This window comes from Electrona antarctica (assembly GCF_951216825.1).
Source record: "Electrona antarctica genome assembly, chromosome: 3".
In the NCBI taxonomy this organism is placed as follows: Eukaryota; Metazoa; Chordata; class Actinopteri; order Myctophiformes; family Myctophidae; genus Electrona; species Electrona antarctica.
The window spans coordinates 25,822,494-25,836,999 of NC_136808.1; the positions used below are offsets into that span (position 1 = coordinate 25,822,494).

A 14,506-nucleotide genomic window follows, 5' to 3' on the forward strand; every position below is an offset into this window, starting at 1 on the left:
CATGTGAAAGCAGGGAATCATAACTTCAAATTGACATATTGGTTGTTCAGTTTGACCCACCAGTTTTGTAGATGTGGCTTATTATAGAGTAATGTCTTGCAAAGAATCAGCGAGTTGAGAAAACAGGCTTGAAAGGTTCACTGCTGTGGACTCTAACATTATAACTAGCTACATTCACACACTCCTGAACTGTTAGTTGACTGTCTCTGTATCAAAAAGAGTCTCATATGTTCCAATGTGTGTCAGGAACAATGAAGCTTTTTATGTTAAAACAGTTGAGCAGCCGGCCTAACCAGTGGACAGAGACGCATGCAAGAAAGGAAAACAGAAGACTCAGCTATGTGACAGTTTATCTATCTAGTCATCACTTTTCATGGGAACACAGCAGAGTATGTTTATCCAATGAAGTGTGCTAGTACTTATCTCAGAGAGAGAGAGAGAGAGAGAGAGAGAGAGAGTAGTTATTCAGACTAACTCGAAGTAGTTGATTATAAAGTTGATAGCTGCAGCCCCAACATATCGTCTGTATATGTTCAAAACTGTTACTTTTCAGAATTCGACGAGCTCAAAACATGTCCCTTCTCACCGCATTTCTAGCTTGTAGATTTGATGCTTTTGCGTGACGCTGCAGTATGATCAAGTACAGGGGCATTCATTTACGAAAGAAATGAGCGGTTTCTGTCCGACAGAGATGATGTATAGCATCTAGTCTATGTAGGGAACAGGACGACGGTTGCTGCTGTGTTGTTGTGTGTTTTAGTAGATGCAGGGTGTGACTCACGTCTTCCTGTTTTTCTCCCCAAGTGGAAGTTGTTGTTCCTTGTTGCTCACTTTCCTTCAGGCTTGGTGGACTGGGGGTCCGCACACACGCACGCACGCACGCACACACGCACAGTGTCTGTATGAGGACATTTCCTTTTGCAGAACAAGAGGAACGTCTGTCTCCCTCAGGGGAGCATCATCATGTCATCGGGGGGGGTTTACCCATGTAATTCTCTGCAAACACGTGTTCCAATATGCCTCCATTGTTTTCTGTTTTGTGGACATAATAGAATTGTATTTATCTTAGGCTCGTTTTTTTATTTGCAACTCCCAGGTGAAGTTCACACTGCTGCTGCTGCTGCTGCTGTGTTGTCCTCGTGCATGAGAGTGAGACATCACACATTTTCATTTTCACCTGAGAGCAGAGGGCTTTTCCAAACTCTGCACAAAGCTGACTATGGCTGTTTGAGTCGGTCGGACCCACGGTTGTCCAGATCCGCCACAAAAGGCCTCTGCCCGGGCTCTGGACAGGGCCCCCTGCCAAGGCTCCATACAGTATGGCTTTGTATAGGAAGGAGGCGGGGCAGCTAAAATGAATATCATATCTAAATACTGAATTGAGTAACTTAAAAACTGTCTGGGGGTGTTCACGTAAGACTTAGTAGACAATGAAATGACCAAAAGCTTTTTTTGAAACTTTTTGGACACATGAGGTCTCCGGCGCCGCCCGGCAGAGACGTCATGTTAAATGTGCTCTGTAAATACGCGTACTTCGAGTTGCAGCTGAGTTGAGCTGAGCTTATAGAGATCTTATCTTGTCTGGTCCGTTTTAGCAGGAATGAACGCTGGAAACCGGAGCGCCCCCCCCCCCCAAATTATTTAGTAAACTAGTTAATTGCTAGTTTCAAGTCATCGCTAAAGATAATGAGGCGTGTTTGTCTTGTTGTGTGCCTCTGCTTTCTCTGCTCCGGGAGAGTGGAGGGGTCATTGTGGCCATCCGTTGATAATGAATGATGAGTTTGTTTCACACAATATAATGGCGGCGGGGGTTGGGTTGTGTCGTGGCTCAATAAAGTGGGTCAGTGTGCCGTTTGAAAGGGGATGCACCTCCGTTCCCTCTGAAAGGACCAGGAGGCCCGTTTTTTGTGTCTTTTAATTGAAGAGCGCATTGTCTCTTTAAAGCTTGATTTATAAGACAGTGACAATGTGCTGAAATAGCTGAGCCGCAAGCTTGCGACGCATTGTGCACTTGTAGATCGGCTATAGATGAAGCATAAATTAGGCGTCATTGACTTGGAAATTGTCTGGAATTGTCTATGAAGGGTTCTAAAGTTTGTTTCACAAAAGCCTTACTTGTGTGTGTGTGTGTGTGTGTGTGTGTGTGTGTGTGTGTGTGTGTGTGTGTGTGTGTGTGTGTGTGTGTGTGTGTGTGTGTGTGTGTGTGTGTGTGTGTGTGTGTGTGTGTGTGTGTGTGTGTGCAACATATTTGAATGGTTTATTAAATCGTAGCTGACACGCTGTACAATTTAACATGCTGACATTTCGGGTCGTATACTCGGATCTGAACTTCTTTTGGTTCTTGAACAGGGAGGTGATCTCTCTTTGGAATGTGAGAAATGTTGCGACGCGGGACGCGGCGGTGAGGAGTAGAAGAGTGAAGAGTGTTTTGTTGGAACAGGAATGTTCTGGGTCAGTCAGTCAGTCAGTCAGTCAGGAGGAGAATGTGTTGCAGTGTGCACCCCCAGAGAGAGAAGCTCAGCAACACACCCCATGATAGCAGAATCACTGTTGTTTTTGGCAGCAAATTTAGATTTTTAGTTTTAGGTCATAGTCTTTTGAATAGTTTTCCTTTTAGTTTTAGTCACATTTTAGTCACCAGATGTCTTGGTGTTAGTCTAGTTTTAGTCAAGTAAAAGTAGTTTTAGTCGAGTAAAAGTAGTTTTAGTCGACGGAAATGTATTTTGGCGGGCATTGATGCCGTTGTAATGGCATCAATAACTTGGTAACTTGCTGAAAATAGCCGATCTACAAGCTCACAACGCGCTGCGACGCATTGTGAGCTTGTTGAGGTTGGATCTGTTTCTTTCAAATCATTCAAATCAACCATTATTTATATAGCACGTTATAACACAACCAGAGTTGACCAAAGTGCTTCATAACACAAGATAAAAGTTCAAACAGAATACATCAAGCATAAAAACATGGTATATAGAACCAGCGTGAGACATGGATAATACTGTACAGGAGTGCCTAAAAAGGTTAAAATCAGTTCACATTAAAAGCCAGGGAAAAAGGGAATTTGAAAATGTTAAATATGTCTTTGCTGTGTGAGGTGAGGGGTGGGTGACCTGCTGTTGTATGTCTGGCTCTACTCTTCAGTAACGTGCCTGATGGTTTCTCTCAGCCACAGCTTTCAGGTTGCATCTCCTTGACCCCCACAGCATATTTCAGTGAGCTTGTATAGAGATGTTCTATTTTCCTTACTTTTTTTGACACTCGTGTATGATGAAATAATATCCTTAAAAAGAAATGACACCCGTGTGAAGTGAGGGGCGCTCTTATCGTCGTACAACTGTGGGGCGACTGGCTCAGGAGGTAGAGCAGGTCGTCCAATGGGTCGGCGGTTCGAATCCCGGCTCCTCCTGTCTACATGTCGAAGTGTCCTTGGGCAAGACACTGAACGCCATGTTGCTCCCGATGTGCTGGTTGGTGCCTTGCATGGCTTCCGCCGCAATCGGTGTATGAATGTGTGTGTGTGAATGGGTGAATGTAATGCGCCTTGGATAAAGGCGCTATATAAATGCACCATTTACCATTTATCGTGATGACGTAACATGTCGAATGCTCAGACACGTACGACGTAAATTCTCCATTCATTGTCAATGGGAATTTAATGAAGAATCTACACTAATAGCTGAATATAGGAGGGGCTAGCGCCTCCCAAAGAAAGAAATATGGAGATAAGAGTTTTTCTGCCCGATTTTCATCCAGCATATTTAAAACGTTGGACTGTACCTCCGAACGCACAAGGCCTCAGGGAAAGAACAAGGTTCAAGGTTCAAGGTCTTTATTAGTGTCCCAGAAGGGCAATTAGGTTTACAGCAAGAGTAGTGGTTTAAAACATACAAACAATACAAACAATACAGGACAACAACAGACATGAGACACCATAGCATAAACAGAGGTCTGGGCGCATCTAGTGCAAGTATAGAATCAAAGATAAAAAAAAAAAAGGCTACATTCGGAAAAAGTGCTAGGATATAAAGTGCCGGCATAAAGTGCTTGTTTCAACATCGTCATCATCAGCAACATATCAACATCATTTACGTGTTACTGGCAGCATTTACTGCACGAATCGAGGCAGGGACAAAGGAGTGCTTATATCTGTTATTTTTGACAGATATAACCTATCTAAAGGAACATGGCTGGACATGATTGGCTGTGGACGGTTTGAAACGTGCCTGCCCGGTGACGTCATCGGTGGGAATTGTTCAAACGACATCTTCCAACTTTTTTATTGCATTTTATTTATTGATTGATAAAAGGACAATGGATTCTATTTCACTGCATGCTGGCTTTGTCCATGAAGAGAAAACGGCTGTAGTTTCCATTAGCCTGGAATGATCTCCACAGATGATGTCACTGCTGGCATATAGGCAGGTTTCTGAACTGTCCTCAATCCAGACACAGATGATATCACTGCTGGTATAGAGCGTCGCAGTCCCGCCCCCTTTCATGACGACGCCAGGCCCAGGAAATAATTCCCAATGCATTTTTCCCATAGACATTTCAAAAAGTATTTATTTAAAGACCTTATAAGCGTCCTAGTGGTCGTACAAAGCCAACTCGAGTTGTGACAAATCATGACAACAAACACAATATTTTGGACCAAACAAATAATTACAAAGAATAAAAACCTGCCGTTTTTTTCTTCTTTCTAATTCTTTGTTTGGCCCGAAACATTGTGTTTATTGTCATGATTTGTCACGACTCGAGTTGGCTTTGTCCGCAGCGTAAACGTCTTTAAATAAATACTTTTTGAAAAGTCTATGAGGAAAATGAACGGGTCGCTCTATAATATAGGCAGGTTTCTGAACTGTCCTCAAACCAGACACAGAAGAGTGAGTAGACAGAGATGGTGCTTCTTGTAATGAGCATTATTGAGGACCAATTATATGACCATAGAGCGAAAAAGAAGAAAAACAACAAAAAAGGTGTTGTACCCTGCCCTTTTGTTTATGCAGTTTGCAGAGAGAGAGAGAGGCCTTCCCCTCAGGCCGCCACTTCTGAACGTAAAGTCTCTCCTTCCCTCCCGCACGAGCCTGTCTGTTTGATGATAGCAAACTGTTGGCAACATGGCTGCAAGGTGCTGATGTAGCAGGCCACTGGGAAGAGGGGGGGGGGGGAGATTTAGTCGACTAAAATGTATTTTGGTGGGCCTTGATGCCGTCGTAATGACTGATTTTACACTTGCTGAAAATAGCAGATCTACAAGCTTGTTGTGAGTCCTATCTGATTGCATTAACAATTAACAATTAAAACCTTTTAAACTCACTTTGCCACTCGATTTGCAAGTCACTTTATGCATGCACATTCCCTCTATAGGTGTTCCAAGTCTTAATGGGATAAATGGAACATTACTCAAATAATTTCTTGTATCTCTTGGAGTCAATTATGTTGACTGTGGGACGTTTATTTGTATAATTATCCAGAGCATGCGTTCTTATTTGATTGAAAATAATGTATGAAGATTGGCATTTCATTGCACAGGGTTTTATATTACTTTAATAAACCTAAACACCAGCTTGGCATAGCATATTGGGACTCCATTTTAAAAAGAGTGTTGCTTTTCAAATTCTCTTAAGGACAAGAAGACTTGGTTTAATTACTGGCCTGTGTCGACGAGAGAGATAAATGCCAATGCTTCTCAAGTGTCACAGTTTAATTTCTATTGTGAGCCTTTCCTGTCAGACTGTCACACAGGTCTTCTATGATGGCGCTGTGTGTGTGTGCCATAATTGTGTGTGTGTGTGTGTGTGTGTGTGTGTGTGTGTGTGTGTGTGTGTGTGTGTGTGTGTGTGTGTGTGTGTGTGTGTGTGTGTGTGTGTGTGTGTGTGTGTGTGTGTGTGTGTGTGTGTGTGTGTGTGTGTGTGTGTGTGTGTGTGTGTGTGTGTGTGTGTGTGTGGTTTTATGAGGCATTCTATTGTATTTGTAACATGCAGTCCTGCTGGCAAAACAAGTCGAGTCATATTATGCATATTATGACGGAGAGGGACTGGAATGGTTGTTACTTTAACAACCATTTTAAACCCATTTAGACCTGAGGATGATTCTACAAATGTCTTCTAAATCCTGACAGTTTTCTGAATAACCTATGTTTCTGTCAGTGGTTCTCAAACATTTTCATGTCAAGGACCCCCAAAATTATATGTAATTGGCCACCGACCCCCATCTGAAAATATGTTGTTCCAGGGACCCCCCCAGGAGCAAAGATTTGAGTTAAAAACCTTCGCTCTGAAAGAATATACAGTATATTCAAAGATTTGGGCCACATTTTCACGATTTTTCAAAATATAGCAGATCTACAAGCTCGTAGCACAGCACTCTGTGCCGCGCTACGAGCTTGTAGATCTGTTATTTTTCAATAGCTAAAGTATAACATAATAAAGGGGTTCCTGCCCAAAATGGATTAACCACATTAACGTTCCAAAAGTTTCCCCCAATAGAAATATCGCTGTAGGACAACTGTTTTGTGTGTTAGAGAGAGAGAGAGAGAGAGAGAGAGCTGATATGAATGTTGAACACTGATAAGTTACTACGCTACAGGGAATGACCTTGATGGGTTTTTTTAGCTGACTTTATGAAGTTCTGTCTTTCAGACCGAGTTTTCTTTCATGTAATGTGAAGCCACAGACTATAGTGAACAAAAAGCTTTACTCAAATAAAAGAAACACAACTTCATTCAGGACGGGAACCCCTTTTGGTGTTTTAAACATTATGTTATACTTCAGCTGTTGAAAAATAGCAGATCTACAAGCTCGTCGGTGCCGCGCGCTATGAGCTTGTAGGTCTGCTATTTTTTGACAAATCGTGAAAATGTGGCGCAAATCTTTGAATATATATTCTTTTTCACAGCAAACGTTTTTAACTCAAATCTTTGCTTCTGCATGGAACAACATATTTTCAGATGGGGGTCCGCGCAGCCAAATACAGATAATTCTGGGGGTCCTTGACATGAAAAAGGTTGAGCACCACCGATATAGAATCATAGGTTTTTCAGAAAACTGTTAAGATTTAGAAGCCTTTTTTTTTAATCGGCCTCAGTCCAAAATGAGTTAAAGCTTTCAGAAACTTTATAGTGTCACAAAAAAGCAACATTGTTGGCGCTCAAAAAGACCCACTACATCACAATGCCATTGACCTGAAGCAGCTCATAGCCTGCCCAGCACTAAGTATAGCCTATTTACATTTTGCTGCCCCATTGTTAACGTCATGTGAGGACAAAACATTTACAACACAGTTACAAGGGTAATGCTTATTTACATTTCTCAGCAAAGTGCCAAAGCCTTTTGGTTTGAATACTGAATAGATTGTGTCATTTATTATTGGCTAATCATTTGTTCATTGGCCCAGTGTTGATTTGAATTTTCATATAGTCTCTTGAATAGTTTTCATTTAGTTTTAGTCACATTTTAGTCACCTGGAATGTTTTATTGTCGAGTTTTAGTCGACTAGATATAAGATTTTAGTTGACTAAATCTACAATTTATTTAGTCGCCTAAAATGTATTTTGGCGGGCCTTGATGCCGTCGTAATGACCGATTTTACGCTTGCTGAAAATAGCTGATCTACAAGCTCACAACGCGTCGCGCTGTGACTCGTTGTGAGCTTGTAGATCAGCTATTTTCAGCATGCAACGTGCATGCAAAATGGCTTATACTGGATCTCTTGTCCACTCGTCCCCTTCCTAAAATGTTAGTCTAGTTTAGTTTTTTGTTGATGAAATTGTCAATGAATATATTTAGTCTTAGTTTTAGTCATCACAGCTTAGTTTTCATGGTAGTTTCCGTTAGTTTCGTCAGTGGTAGTCGACGAACATTTTTCAACGAAATCCACACCACGGTGCCATGTGTGCACGTGAAGTCCCAGTCAGCATGTTTTTGCAGCTGCAAGGGGATATCCTGCCTTTTCAGCTCGTCCTGATTTCCACTTCGAATCCAGCCACGGCTATTTTCTCACCCTTTGTCACTTCATACAAATTGTTTTACTAGGGTCAATAATTGATGTATACATACAGGCATTATGTTTGTGCAGTAACTTTTCGTGCGCGTTTATCGTAGCTGTTGTTTATGATATCGACAGTAAATGGCAAAGCAATGCATAAATCATGTCGCCCCACTAGTTAGATATAGCCGTGTCCTCAAAGGCTCAGTGAGAAAAGCTTTGACTTCCCTAGATTGAAGAACGATAACAATACATAATATTGATTGTAAAATTATATTAGATTGCGTTCAGCGTGACAGAGAGGCAGTTGACATTTCTTTATTGGTTGCAATCACTTGTAAACAACAGGATGCCTGTATGTATCCTGCTTATCATTATCAACAGCTAACGTTCAATTCATTTGAACGTTTATGGTGTTATTATTCAAAACAAATAGCAAAAGTAGCAGATCTACAAGCTCAGAATGCGTCGCTTCGCGCCATGTTTTCGAGCGTCTGGATCTGGAACCTTTGAAGCTGTAGAAGGATCAAGGAGGGAAAAAACACAAAAGAAAACATTTGTGATGTATTTTTAAAGTATTGTTCCGTTCCATGTGAGAGGACCTCAGTGGAAATAATAAGTCTTTGGACTTTCCTGTGAAATCCTTGAATCGCTGATTATAATGTTTTTAATAATTGCTTTTCTAAATCAAATCAAATCAAAACGTTAGAATATGGAGATAAGAGGTTTCTGCCCAGCGACAGCAACGATATAATGCTGGGTTTGGATTATTGTTTGTTCAAGAGACTGCAGGTGAACTCCAGTGTTTATGTCTGTCAGCTGATCTGGCAACGCTGTGTTGTCTGAATGACCTAGTCGTTTTTACATAACTACCTATTATGTAAAAAAAAATATATATATAACCTTAACCTTTTTTTTTTTTTTTTATAATATTTGTACATTTAAAAACGGTGTACATTGGTGACTATAATCTAGCATTCTAGCTGATCTTGAGGCCTACAAAAAACGATTTGTATTTTAAGGTCAAGGTCAACTAGTGGATTTACTAGTCGACTATTTGCCTAAAGCCCTAACACACGCACGCACGCACGCACGAACACACGCACGCACACACACACACACAACCGGAGGGATAACGTCACTGTACTGTTGTCCACGACAGTACTTCACAACACTAGTTAATGTTAACTGTACTGTTGCACAACTGCTAGTCAAACAGTTTGAGTGCACAAGAATCCCCTTGAAGTCACATCACTCACAATGATGGAGCACAGAGTCAACAACAAGGCATACATAATACTAAAGTAACTGTAGCATTTTTACCTCCACATGATATTCTGTTAATAAACTGACATGAAGTCATTTTGTCAGTTCCTTCCCCTTTTTATTCACTGAACCGGTGCCCGGCTGTAGAGCACCGAGTCGCTAACGATGGAAGATGGAGATCCAATACCTGTTGTACCCGTGTCAGAGTACCCGTTCCACCCATCTGTCTGTGTCCCTTTTATGCCCATATATGGAGATTTCTGTATCTGTCCCTCTGTGTCCCTTTATTCCTGTATATGGAGTTCTGAGTCAGGCATGCCCACATATGGAGTGTTGTGATGTCAGAACAGGCCAGGTCCATATGTGGACCCTGGGCAGGGGCCCGGCCCAGAGCCCGGGCAGAGGCCTTTTGTGGCAGTTCTGGACAACCGTGTGTCAAACCGAGTCGACACCGGGCACTGCACTCCCTGTGGTGGGGTGGAACGCGTGTGTCGAATTTGTTACGTGGATTACACACGTACTACAGACATATAGACATGGTGCATTTATAGTTAGATAAGATACTTCACTTCACTTATACTTGAATTTGAATCACTTAAACCCTATATACATGTGTTTCGTTTACTAGGGACCCCCAGGGTCCTGTACTTGCCCTCCTTTTTTCCCCTCCTCTTCGTCAAATCTCTTTGTCGAAAATAGTCGATTTACAATCTGACAGCGTGTTGCCTTGCGATGCATTCACCCATTGAACCCCAGACAGAGTAGTGTTCATTTGAACTCTGGAAGAGTAAAACTTTACCTGTGAGAGTCAATTGTTTACACCTCCAGAGTTAAATGAACACACTGGATTTTGTTGTGCAGACAATGATGACATTTTGTTGTGCCCGACAATGCCCTGGCCTGAAGTTATGTGCAAGACTCACACCAAAAAAAAGAGAAATGGCGCCGCCCTATAGGAGGGCTGAACCCCCTTGTAATGTATCTATAAATGGATCATTACAATGAGTGTGGGAAGTGGGACAGGCAGGGGAGTGAGGGGGGGGGGGGTTGTATTGGGGGGGCTTCACTTGAAAACACTCCAGGTCCATTTGTTATGAATGCCTTGCCCCCTCCCCCTATCCCCATTCCATGACCTCTGCTGACTCTAACCACTCATAACAGGACCAAGTATGCTCACCAGCACTTCTTCTTAAACATTTCCATGGCAAAAACAAAACTGGGTTTTTGTGTTTAGACTGTTCCTCATTATCCTCGGGACCCCCCCCCCCCCCCCCCCCCGTAACAGCCCTCAAGGTCAGACCCCCGGTGGACCCCCAGGTATACGTTAAAAATCCCACCCGTGTGAAGTGAGGGGGCATCATCTCATGAACAACTGAATTTATGTGATTGGTTAGCCGATTTGCTCGTCTACATGACGTACATTTTTATTTGGCGGACATTTGAACTAATTTCTCCTTTCATCGTCAATGGCAAATATTGAGACGTGTGGGGACAAAATGTTGGTCATATTTGGCGGACATTTGACCTAATTTCTCCTTTCATTGGCAAATATTGAGTTGTGTGGAGACAAAAGCTCTATCAAAAATCACACCCGTGTGAAGTGAGGGGCGCTCTTATACACATCATGACGTAAAATAGACACTATGCCTATTTGCTCAGACACTATGACATAAAATTCTCCATTCATTGTCAATGGGAATTGAATTTGTGTAAGACGAAATTCTACACTAATAGCTGAATATAGGAGGGGCTAGCACCTCTCAGAAAGAAGAAGAAGAAGAAAACTACTACAATAAACTCTTGTTTGTTCTACTCTAATGTTCACTCTACTAATTGCATCCATTTACCAAATCCATCAGCAGTGAAACACAACACAGCCGGTCTCCATGGAGCGCTCTCTCTCTCTCTCTCTCTCTCTCTCTCTCTCTCTCTCCGCTGTGACCCGGGCCAGTTGAGGCATGATGAGGGTGGCATTGTGGTGGCAGAGGAGAAACTGGTCCAACTGGCCTCTTATAGTGCTGAGCTGGCATCGCATCATGGCATGGCATGAGCACCACTGACATAGAAACATAGGGTTTATCAGAAAACTGTCAGGATTTGGAAAACATTTTATTAGAATCTGGTCTCAGGTCTTAATGGGTTACAGTTAAAATATACCCAGGCTAGCTGAAACGACCATGCCAGTTGAAACACCCTGCAGGCTGGTTGTTGTAACAGCCCTGCTAGTTGACCAGCACATATCCCACCGTCTGAGAGGTAGAGTGGGTGGGTTTTTAGCAGCCATGGGGAAGGATGGACTTTGGATTCCAACACGATTTGAGCCACTGCATTGTCAATGAATTACTACATTCATTGACTACCATGTCCAGTGACACATTCTTAACGCTAAGGCCTGGAGTTATTCTCGGTCCGTGGATGACGTGGCCGGCCGCAGTGCTGCTGAAAATAGCCAAGTCTACAAGCTCGCCATGGGTCGTGTCACCACTCACCTCACCACGTGCGAGCTTGTAGAGAGGCAATATTTTCGGCAAGGGGACACATTCACATATACTCGGCCAATAGTCCCAGCCCTATATCTTGCCCCTTACGCGTTACGAGCTTGTAGGTCTGCTATTTTTGAAAAATCGTGAAAATGTGTCGCAAATTTGGAATATATATTATTTTATATTATATTATTTTTTAACTCAAATCTTTGCTTCTGGGGGGGTCCCTGGAACAACATATTTTCAGATTGGGGTCGGCGGCCAAATACATATAATTTTTGGGGTCCTTGACATGAAATAGTTTGAGCACCACTGATATAGAAACATGGGTTTTGTTTCAGAAAACTGTCTGTAAAAATGATTTAGAAGACATTTGTAGCATCGTCCTCGGGTCTAAATGATCATCTGTCTATGCATCTCAACCACATTGGTGCGGAAGATAAGAAGCTACAGGCATCGGAGTGTGTGTACTCTGTACACATGGTATACAGGGCATTCCTCACGCTAGCTGGTGTCGGAACAGGAAACCGCTCAAACCTGTTGTCTGGCATTCCTCTTCGCTTCCCCGATATTCTGGTTTTTGAGCAAACATGTGTGAAGTGTTCTGAAACGTGTCTTGTCTGCAGGATGCATGTCATCGCCACTGATTAGTATTCTATACTGTGGTTATTGTCAAGTTGCATCATCTTCCTTGCATTTCTTTCTTTCTTTCTTCTTTTTTTCCCCTCCTCCTCCTCCTTCCTGTCTGCCTTGAATAATCTTTCTCTTCTTCACCCCTAAGTTGCACAACTGAACTCCACACAGTGACACGCTTAGCCAAAGAAAACTCCCCTATTCATAAATCTGGGCCATGGAGAGGAGTGCAATACAGTGCCACGCACGCACGCACGCACGCACGCACGCACGCACGCACGCACGCACGCACGCACGCACGCACGCACGCACGCACGCACGCACGCACACTGGCCCTTCTTCAGCACACAAATCCAGACTCACAGTATAAGGCCCCAGTGTGTGTGATGATGTCCACCAAAGAGTTTTTGTTTTCTCCAGCTGAAAATGCACAGCACTGTCCTAAAAAACACTTCCCAAACGCATAGAGGGGAACTTGGAACTATTTAGCCCAGTGGTTCCCAGACTGTGGTGCGTGCTCCCCTTGTGGTGCGCGAGCACCTTCTAGGGGGTGTGCGACATGAAAAGGGTAATGGTGGTGCTATATGTTTTATTATAAATATATTAACATATTATGCCAATATAAGCTCACAGCGCGGCACAAAGTGCCATATTGTTTTTAACTCAAATCTTTTCTTCTGGGGGGGTCCCTGGAACAACATATTCATATCATTTTTGGGGTCCTTGATATAAAATTGTTTCAGAACGACTGACATAGACAAAGTTTTTTTCAGAAAACTGGCAGGATTTAGAAGACGTTTTTAGAATCGACCTTGGGCTAAATGAAGGCACCAGCATTGGGGCTATTGAGGGAATGTCTTGGCGTCGTTGCCCGTTGGGGGCGACTGACTGACCAGCAGTCACCTAGAAAATAATCTATCCACCGGTTCGGGTTGACTGCAAGTCCAGATCATTCCAGGAGGGATAAATTGGGGTTTAGGGACCAATCATCTCTACCTCTTCCGTCTATGGCTGGTGACTTCGGCCTTTGTGTGCTCCCAGCCTAGTTCAAGAAGAAGCCATTCACTCATTCAGTAAAAAAAAAAAAGCTAAATCGAGGCTTGAGATGTATTGTCCTGTTTTTTTCTCCCTGGTTTGTTATGATGATGTGTCTGAATAACGGGAGGAGGTCGCCGTGTTCTTTCTCTCTCCCACGAGGCCAACAATGGAGGTCTCGAGAAAGTGATGAGCGTGACAAAAAATGTCTTCGTGTCATAACAAGTCTCTGATTTTCTTTTTTTATTTCTCCCATCGCGCCACATTGTTCCACTTTCTAGTCTGGGGGTGACAGTCACACGCCTGTCACGGGCTCCCCTCTTTCTAGTCTGGGGGTGACAGTCACACGCCTGTCACGGGCTCCCCGCTTTCTAGTCTGGGGGTGACAGTCACACACCTGTCACGGGCTCCCCTCTTTCTAGTCTGGGGGTGACAGTCACACGCCTGTCACGGGCTCCCCTCTTTCTAGTCTGGGGGTGACAGTCACACGCCTGTCACGGGCTCCCCTCTTTCTAGTCTGGGGGTGACAGTCACACGCCTGTCACGGGCTCCCCTCTTTCTAGTCTGGGGGTGACAGTCACACACCTGTCACAGGCTCCCCTCTTTCTAGTCTGGGGGTGACAGTCACACGCCTGTCACGGGCTCCCCTCTTTCTAGTCTGGGGGTGACAGTCACACACCTGTCACAGGCTCCCCTCTTTCTAGTCTGGGGGTGACAGTCACACACCTGTCACAGGCTCCCCTCTTTCTAGTCTGGGGGTGACAGTCACACGCCTCTAGTCTGGGGGTGACAGTCACACGCCTGTCACGGGCTCCCCTCTTTCTAGTCTGGGGGTGACAGTCACACGCCTGTCACGGGCTCCCCTCTTTCTAGTCTGGGGGTGACAGTCACACGCCTGTCACGGACTCCCCTCTTTCTTGCTTGCAGTGTTGATTTCGTCGACGAAAAAACTAAGACGAAAAATGTTCGTCGACTACCTTTTTCCACTGACGAAAACTGAATGGAAACTAAATGAAAACTAAGCTATGCTGACTAAAACTAAGACAAAAATTGGACTAAAATGTTAGGAAGGGACTAGTGGACAAGAGATCCAGCACAAGTCA

At 43.5% G+C, this 14,506-nt stretch overlaps 1 protein-coding gene across 1 annotated transcript in view; it reads left to right on the plus strand.

The window, feature by feature from the left end:
* LOC306919717 (cingulin-like protein 1) overlaps positions 1-14,506 on the plus strand; it is a 70,587-nt gene that overhangs the window by 29,557 nt on the left and 26,524 nt on the right.